An 8,917-nucleotide genomic window follows, 5' to 3' on the forward strand; every position below is an offset into this window, starting at 1 on the left:
CACAGACAAAAGCCCTCTAGAAGCCTCAATAAATTTCAAGCATGCAGAGCGCCTGGGTGGCTCAGTTGGTTAAGCATCTGCCTTTGGTTTAGGCCGTGATCCCAGGGTTATGATCTGAGTCCAGCATCAGGCTCCCTGCTCAGTGGGGAGTCTGCTTCTCTCTCTCTCTCTCTCTCTCTCTCTCAAATAAATAAATCTTTAAAAATTAAGAGTAAAAAGGACAGGGAGCCCCGAAGTTTGAGAACTACCAAGATATGTCATTGTTTCTCCATGAAAATGTAAATATAGTACTTATTTAAATTGGGCAGTAGTACTCCTAATCAGTAGGAATCATTTTTCATTTCTCTCTGTGCCAAGTTTAAAAGTCCATATTTGACTTGCAGGTGGAGTGATATATAGGACTCAAGCTAAGTTTATGAATTGGGAGAATCTGGAAATTTTGTGATGCAATAATATGCATTTTTAAGTGCGTGTGGTTTTCTTTCAGAGATTCTTCTTGGAGGTTTGTGTTTTATTATGCTCTTCTTTGGCTCACATATGCCCATGCTTTCCTCTGTACATCGCTGCCACAAATGAGTTCATACACAGCAGAGCTCTACACTCCTTGATTTGCCTTTTGAGTTATTTAAAAATCAGGCGGATTGCATTATAGACATATTACAATCCACTGTTTAAAAGAAAGATATTCGAGGAAAAATGTCCTTCCTAGGATCATGAAGTCATCTACAGCCAAGAGTTCAAAGAAGTACTCCATCTATCTTTAAAGAAATTGGACTAATTATTGCAATCCAACCAAACTGTGAATTTACCTCTAAAAATAGCCTTTTGGGTGGCTGTATTAGTTAAGATAAAACAATCCTTGCACATGTATATGTTCAAGGCTAACGAGAAGTACCATCTGTAGAGCTGGAATATTTTCACACTCCTCTCTATTATACAAAACAATAAACCCTCTCCAGCTGATTTCTCTCATTGTGAAATGCAAATTGCCTACAAAAGTCCTGAGGGTGTGAGAAGACACTTATCAAACAGACATTACACATGCATTCATAGGAACTAGGCAGCCTCAGACTCTATTTTAGATGCATAAGGACCAAAAAATGTAGGTGCGAACCTGTTCTGTGTAGCTATAATAATTACAGCCTGAAATAGTTATATTGGTTAGGATATGCAGATTACCCTACCGCTCCCACTAACTTTTGATCTACTACACACCTGCTTCCTACCAAGAGAAGGAAAATCTTCAGAAGAAAAAAAAAAAAAAAACATTATATGGTGTGAGGTTTAAAAGACTACTCTAAATTATTAACCTGGTCTTTACCAGTCAGCTACATTTTATGCGCCACAAACTCAATATTATACACTCTGCGTCTCCTTGCTGGAGATGTGCACATTCGCCTGTGTGACAAATTAACCGTTGGTAACAAGTAATGTGAGTTCCGTGGGGTCAATGAACTTGAAGAGTCCATATAAACTTTCATCCTGAAATTCATTCTTGCCCATGGCATATGAGTACCTGAACAGGTAACAAAACAAAGCAAAAAACAAAACAAAACAAACAAACAAACAAAAAACAACCATGTTTCACGAAAAGGTGTTCAGGTCTCAATTTGTATAAAAAGAGAAAAAAGACTGCAAAGGCATTAAATAAAATTTAAATTGAAAACACAAGGAAAAATATTAAAGTTTTGAAATAAAATGAACTGAGGATATTCTAAATACAGAAAAATCTTAGAGACCAACAACTTAACATGTGACTTTTTTATTTCGCATGATGCTTAGGTCTTAGATAATATACATAATAAAAATATATACTTTGTTATAGCTTTACTAAATAATGAAAGAACACCTTAAAATACATGAATGGTTATCTTTTAAAAGAAACAAAATAGATATCTCTTATAAGCTTAAAGAGGGGGAAAAAAGGTCTGGTTTAGATAAAACCTTGAAATTCTGCTTTCTGAGGGAAATACTATGCATAACTATATCTCATAATAAGATTTCATTTGTTTTCAAAGGACCATTTTTAAAATTTGAATTTGCATACCAGTGAGCTAAATTTTACAAACCTTACACTGAAATTTAAGTCCCTTGTTCTACCAGAGAAGCAATTAAGGACCAATCATTTTTAATGCATCATAAATAATCTTCACACTTGCTGTTAAGTTAATTAATATAATCAGTAAAGCCAAATGCATCAAAATGAAGCTTATTTTGCAAACATGCAAAACGTTCTGCCTCATTGCCCCACCACCAAGATTAAATGACATTTTACTAACAACTTTTTCTAAGTTGAGTCCAAATTTCATCTTCTAAGAAAGATCACCAGAAGCAACACAATGTGCATTCTGAATGATTGGCCATTGGAAGTGGTGGTGATGTGTCTAGCTATCTAGCTAATACTCAAATGCACTGGTACTAACCCAAAGTTAGAAGATTTGATTCCTAAAAATATACTATAAACAATATTGTAAACAATAACACCATTAAGACATTATAATGCATGTTCATTTATAACTCACTTCTACCAGTAAGGATTTGAGGCTGTTTACAAACACTCGTCTAGCAAATATTTATACACACACATAGGTATTTAAAGTTGGATATATATCTATAACTTTATAGTTAAAAATATATATACTAGAACTTTATATATAGAAAAAATATTTTATATAGTTTTTATAGAACTTTATTTATAGAAGAAAAAATATGTGTATATATATATATGTATGTGTGTGTGTGTGTGTGTGTATATATATATATATATATATATATATATATATATATATATATATACATATATAAAGTTAGAAAATCAGAAGTTGGAAAAAGTCCCACCACAGCCAGCCTTCTTAAACATCTACAGACCAACTGACACATTAGAATTTGGGGCTCCAATACGATGTGTCCCAACCTAGTAGCAATTGGACCAATCACATCCCTATAGTTGTGTCCTTGGGCTCATTCACTTTTTAGTGCTAGCCAAACTACTAATACTTACAGAGGGAGATGAACAACCTGAAACATTTTGGTCTCATAAAGCATTCATCCCAACCTATCCTCTAAAGTGCCCATCCCCTCATCATTCAAGTCTCTCCTTTCTGATGTCCCAGACCTGCATCCTGGCCCCGATATGTGTCAATCTCAGGCCTATTTGTTGTAAGTCATGATGAGTTCTTGGGTGTTGAGTCTTTTCCCAGGGTATATCCTATTCACAGAATTTGACCAGAAAAGCAATATATTACCCCAGAACCACTGGGCTAGTCTATACTTCATTCTTCAGCTTTACCCATCCATTTGTGTGGTATCTGCAAATGAGTAACCAAGGAACCATTTTACAGTAATCACAAGTGCTTCCATTGTCTCCAACTTTGAGGCATGTTGAAACATGCCCTCCAACAAGATCAATTTTCTTTCCATTGAGTAAATGCAGAGACAGAATTTCCGAGAATAAACAGCAATATGAAAAGGGATGACTACAGTTTTTTTTTCCTCTTAATGTTTAAATAATAATAATAATAATAAAGGTAAGTATTATTATTATTACCAAAAGTAACCAAACCAGGAAAGGAGCATATATGGATATCAAAATCTCAAAAGGTGAAGGGATGAGAAGAAGCAGAAGTTTCTAGTGCAATCTGGGAAAGATGGGAGTGGTGTCAACCTCCAACCTGTCTCTCAGAAGTGCTACTAACATATAGTATTTTTGACTTTTGTAATTTTGGACTTAAGCGAAATCGAAGAGACAATGGACTATGGGCACATCTTTCCCTATCCATTCTATTTGCCTGCAAAGAGGAAATAGTTCCTTGGGAGGGATAAGTCAACTGGAGGAAGTGAACACTTGCTCTACTGTCCTGGGGGAAGGACCAGGGTCTTGATTGTAGCTCAGCCCACTTCCCTGACACCGGAAGAGCAAGAAAATTCAGAGAGGAGTGCAGAACATCTTTCCAAAAATAAAGCCAGGACTCAGCTTTAGTTAAGGGATGTAGCTTCCCCATCTCCCTGAGCCCATCTTCCATTAATCTCAGGAAAATTTAACTCAGAAAAAATAAACATGACTCAGAGAAGGTTAGGTGTGAATCAGGGAGAATTCACCCACACAGTATTAGAGCAAGCAGAAATCCAGACAGAGACTCATCCAAGGATGTCATAAAAAGAAATCTCATGGAAAATGTGCAAGCTTTCTATCTACATAAAAGAAAAGAAAAATTATACCTAACAGATAAGTGAAGAACTTACTCTATAAAAAATGTTGGCAGAAGGCATCATGGACAATTCTCCATTCCTGCTTCATGCAACAGGGAATGACAATAATAAAAACTCAATCAAATTAGAGCTCAGATCTTAAATAAGAAAAGAAACTTTAGTAATAAAAAATAGTATACTAACCAAAAGTAACTGAAGTTAACTGAAGACTAAAATCACGCCATTAATGAACTACTAAGTACATGTTAGAAACAAGGGCAGAGAACAGACAATGTTGAATGAAGGGCATAACGGAATGGTTATGCCTGGGTGGCTCAGTTGGTCAAGCGTCTGCCTTCAGCTCAAGTTGTGATCCCAGGGTCCTGGGATCAAGCTCTGTGTCGGACTGCCTGCTCAGTAGGAAGTCTGCTTCTCCTTCTCCCTCTATCCTCCCTCTGACTTGTTCTTTCTCTCTCATTCTCTCTCTCCCTCTCCCACTCACTCTCAGATAAATAAAGAAAAAAATATTTAATTGAAAAAAGACACAAAGAAAGAAGACAATCATTATGGAAGATGCAAAAAATGTGGTCAAACCTAGGTTGATCATGGTCCTCAGCCTAGGAGAAGAATAACAATAAAATGGAACACAAAAATTATATAAAGTCATAAGCCAAGAATCACAAACTTGGAAGATGTATTTTTTTGACCTGTGCATTCTCTCTTTTTAAAAATTGTATCTAGATGTTTCAATACAGGTCATCCATGATCTGGTTCCCCATAGGAACCATCAATCCCTCTTGCAGTAATTCTGTCCACTTTATGTATTCCTGCTATCCACCAGCCCTTTGTAAGCCTGTAAGGGTATGACTCCTGACATAAAATAGGAGTTCTGTGAACCTTAGGAAAAAAAATTAGTTGCCTGTTTGAGTGGTACAAAATTATTAGCTCAGAGACAGAGCCTGATTAAATATTGAAGTTGAAGGATTAAGAAAGAAATATTCAAACACCCAGGCAAAGAAAGCAAATCACTTACAAAGGGAAAAGGAAAGATCAGAACAGCTCCATATATCTTATACACATACACACTCCAACATATGTATCCATATATGTTAATTTACATACATATATGATACATGTACACATACAAGTACATATGTATATACGTATGCATTTATATTCAATGCCAGTCAATAATGGCACAATATCTACAAAGTCTTGAAAGAGGGAAAGTTTGGCCCTCAAATGTTATACCCAAGAACAAATTTAGCTTTCAAACATAAAATATAAGTAAAATTGTCTTTCAAAAGTAAAAATATCAGTCAGATGAACCAGCTACATAAATATCGCATCATTAAATCTTCTTTAAAAAATCACTTGACATTGAAAACCAAGGAATAAATGAAGAAGCATTGATAGTTGTGATCAAGGGCCTGATGCCATTCTCAGGCCCAGAGGTAGTGGACCAATGCCTAGAAGAATCCTGTTGGAAGGAAAATTACCTTTAAAAAACTTTTAAAAAGTATATCCAGCTAAATTGCCCTCTGAGCATAAGGACGTGTGCAATTATGTAAGAGCTCAAGTAAACAGCCCCTAGGAGATGTCAGTAACACCAAAACCAAACCTAAATGGAGATAAGACCCAGCTAAGCACAAAGCAAAACTGGTGATCGTAAGTGAGCTCGAACCCATTCATGTATAGAATTAAGATTAAAAAAACTGTGAATAGTATGGCTATAATACAGAATCTAAATGTTACACATCCTGAAAATAGAAGCACAATTCTTTAACTAGTAAAAGTGAGAGAGGAAGGATGAGAAATTTTTTTTAAAAAATGTTGTAGTATATTTTTTCCTTCTTTCAAAGCAGGGGGTCAATTGCTTTCATCTAAAATTGAAACGTGTTATCAAAAGATGGCTTCAACCGCTTTATGTTTCCTTTTCTTTTATGTTTTTCTTTTCATCTTTTATGTTTTCTTTTCTCTGTATGTTTCTTTTCTCTCCTTAGAATATAGGAAGTAATGAAAAAAATGAAATATGTACACACATATAAAGTCCAGCAATTTCTCTAGTTTTTTTCTTATTCCGTTAAATTTTAGAAAAAAATGAATTTTGTCATAATGTTGTACAAGTAGTGTAAACTCATTTTATAAAATGATTTTCATGTATACATTATTATATTTGAGTATTGACATCAAAATTAATTTATTAATAATAATCATCATCCTCAAATTATAGCAATCCCTAGAAGATGGGCTTCGGAGTAATTTTCTGACCTTTTCAACCTTTTTTTGGTACTTTGAAATATTATTTAAATCATTAAAATGAGCTTGGGGTGCTTTTAAAAAAAACAATGAAATAACTTAAAAAAAATAAAAGTCAAAGCAAAAGTTTGGTGCTTTTGCATTATGCCTTAATGCTGTTGGTATATAGAGTTTAAAAAACCAAACCAAACCAAACCATGAATTTCAGCTATAACATTCTAAATATCCGAAGCTTCCCCATCTTTTTATACAGACTCAAAATAAAAATATTTTGTAGAAATATTGTAGAAAACTTTCAGGCGGTGACCACGGTTTTCTCATGTCTGTGAAAGATAAGGACAGACTCTAGCTGTCAAAATAACCACTCAATTAGTTTCTCATGTTTTGATTCTTCCATGTATTACAATCCCCCCCACCTCTTTGTTTTCTGGCATCTTGATATTAGCTGGTGATCTCCATCTTCTCAACCCTTATTCTGTCATTTAACCCCCCTGGGTTCTCCCATGATTTCCACACCTGGTGATTCCTTACCTTCCCCTCTTCTTAGCTAGGGGTCTGAAAACAGTTAACCTCAACAGCTAAGTCCTGTTTTTTGTTCCAAGCATCGCTTCTTCCTCAGTGCTTTGGCTGTGACCATGAAGGTGTAAAGCATACCACTGTCGCCTGCAAGGCAATCCCCCCTTTATGGTTCTGGTTAAGTTAACTCATTAGCAGCAAGTTCTGAGCCTCTGGAAAGAAGATATACACAAAGTGAGCACACACTTCCCAGATACAAGCTTTTAACTTGGCAGTCATTGAGAATGTATATATATTCTAAGCAGAATTGTTTCTTGCGTTAAAAAAACCCACACACGCACAATGAGGAGCCATTATGGTATTACAGAGAAACATTTATTTGACTTCTAATTCTCCAAGTAATCTTCATAGGACAATAATTTGATGCTTAAATACTTGAAATGATAAAAACAAACAAAATGGGAGAGAGGTGTCACTTAGTAGAATACCAGATTTACCTGGAGTAGATTTTGGGCTCTGTCACTTCCTAACCTGGAATCTTGGGCAAATCATTTTCATGCTTCTGAGCCTCAGTTTTCCCATCTGTAAAATGAAGACTCCAAGGCCTTTCTGTGGGAAACATTACTAGGGTTTCCTGTATCTGATTCTTCTTTCATTCCCAAACTCATGGAGCCTGTGCTCCTCTTTTACTTTCTTATACTGAGATGGGCCATGTGACTGGCCTGACGGGCATATGCCACGCCTGTGCCAAGGTGGAGGAAACCCCCTTCTAAGTGTCCCTTTTTCGTGTAAAGAATTGAAAGTATTATTAATGGGGCAAGCCACAAGATAGAAGAAGCCAGTATTTCAGATTTACAACATGGATTTTTGCCTAATCTGTAATGGACTTTATGTGAGTGACACATACATTTCATTTTTAAGTCTCTGAGAGCTTGAGAATGTTTGTCACACTGTAGAAGCCTAGCCTGGCCTGGCAAATATAAGGTGAGGAAATTGTGTCAGATGCTGGAAAGTAAGGGGACGGGTGAGGAAAGCAATGTGAACTGATTATACATGTTAGGCAGTAGCAAAATACACGGTAAACCTATGGATACTGGGAAAGCAGGCCACTTGCCTAATGGGCCACTTGTTGCCCCGGTGAAGAGACTGGAAGACTGGCCTTAGTTGCTGGTGTTAGCAGTAAATAGCTACATTTGGCAAGGTATTACAAGAAAGAGATGAGCTTGGGAAGGAATTGGCAAGTTTGCAAACAGTAATAAGAGTAGAGAGATCCCATAAATTTTGGGATTTTCAATATTGCAAAGTCATTTATATTTAGACACCAAACAGTAAGAGAAAACATTTTAAAAGATTTTGAGGGACAAAGGCAGATTGAAAAGAAAAAAAACTGTTTTTACATGATGTCAGAATTTCTTGGTTGACTAAAATAACTCAGGATAGAGATAAGATTAAGGGGTTGTGGCTTTCCCATGGAAGCCTGATTGCCTCAAGGAGCTAGTCCCACATAACATGGAAGTGGGAGGTAATGGGATGTAGCCACCAAGGGATTTCATGATGGGACCAGTAATCCCTATGTCTAGGTAGTATAGAAGTATATTGTCAATACAGAATTTAAAAATAATCATAAAACCAACCAAAAATCAGCTAGCCTTTTTATCATCCCTATGTGTCCACAATTTGAAGGTACATCAATAATAGAATTTCCATCCCTCCTGAGACAGACCACTCATGTCTCCCCTTTTACATCATTAGTATGAAGTTGAGGGTAAGAGTAAGAAAGCAAATCATTAAGTCAAGTTAGAGAGCCGTGTCTGTAATCAAATAGAAAAGAGATACTAATCTTTTGAGTTGTGCTGGTTGAGAACCCATGAATATTTGAGACTCAACTTTCAGACAGGAATTTACCAATCAGGAACTCCACTTACAAAGGTTCTCAGTCCCCAAGGACATGTTT

The sequence above is a fragment of the Enhydra lutris genome, unplaced genomic scaffold, assembly GCF_002288905.1.
Source record: "Enhydra lutris kenyoni isolate GAN:26980312 unplaced genomic scaffold, ASM228890v2 scaffoldscaffold29, whole genome shotgun sequence".
In the NCBI taxonomy this organism is placed as follows: Eukaryota; Metazoa; Chordata; class Mammalia; order Carnivora; family Mustelidae; genus Enhydra; species Enhydra lutris.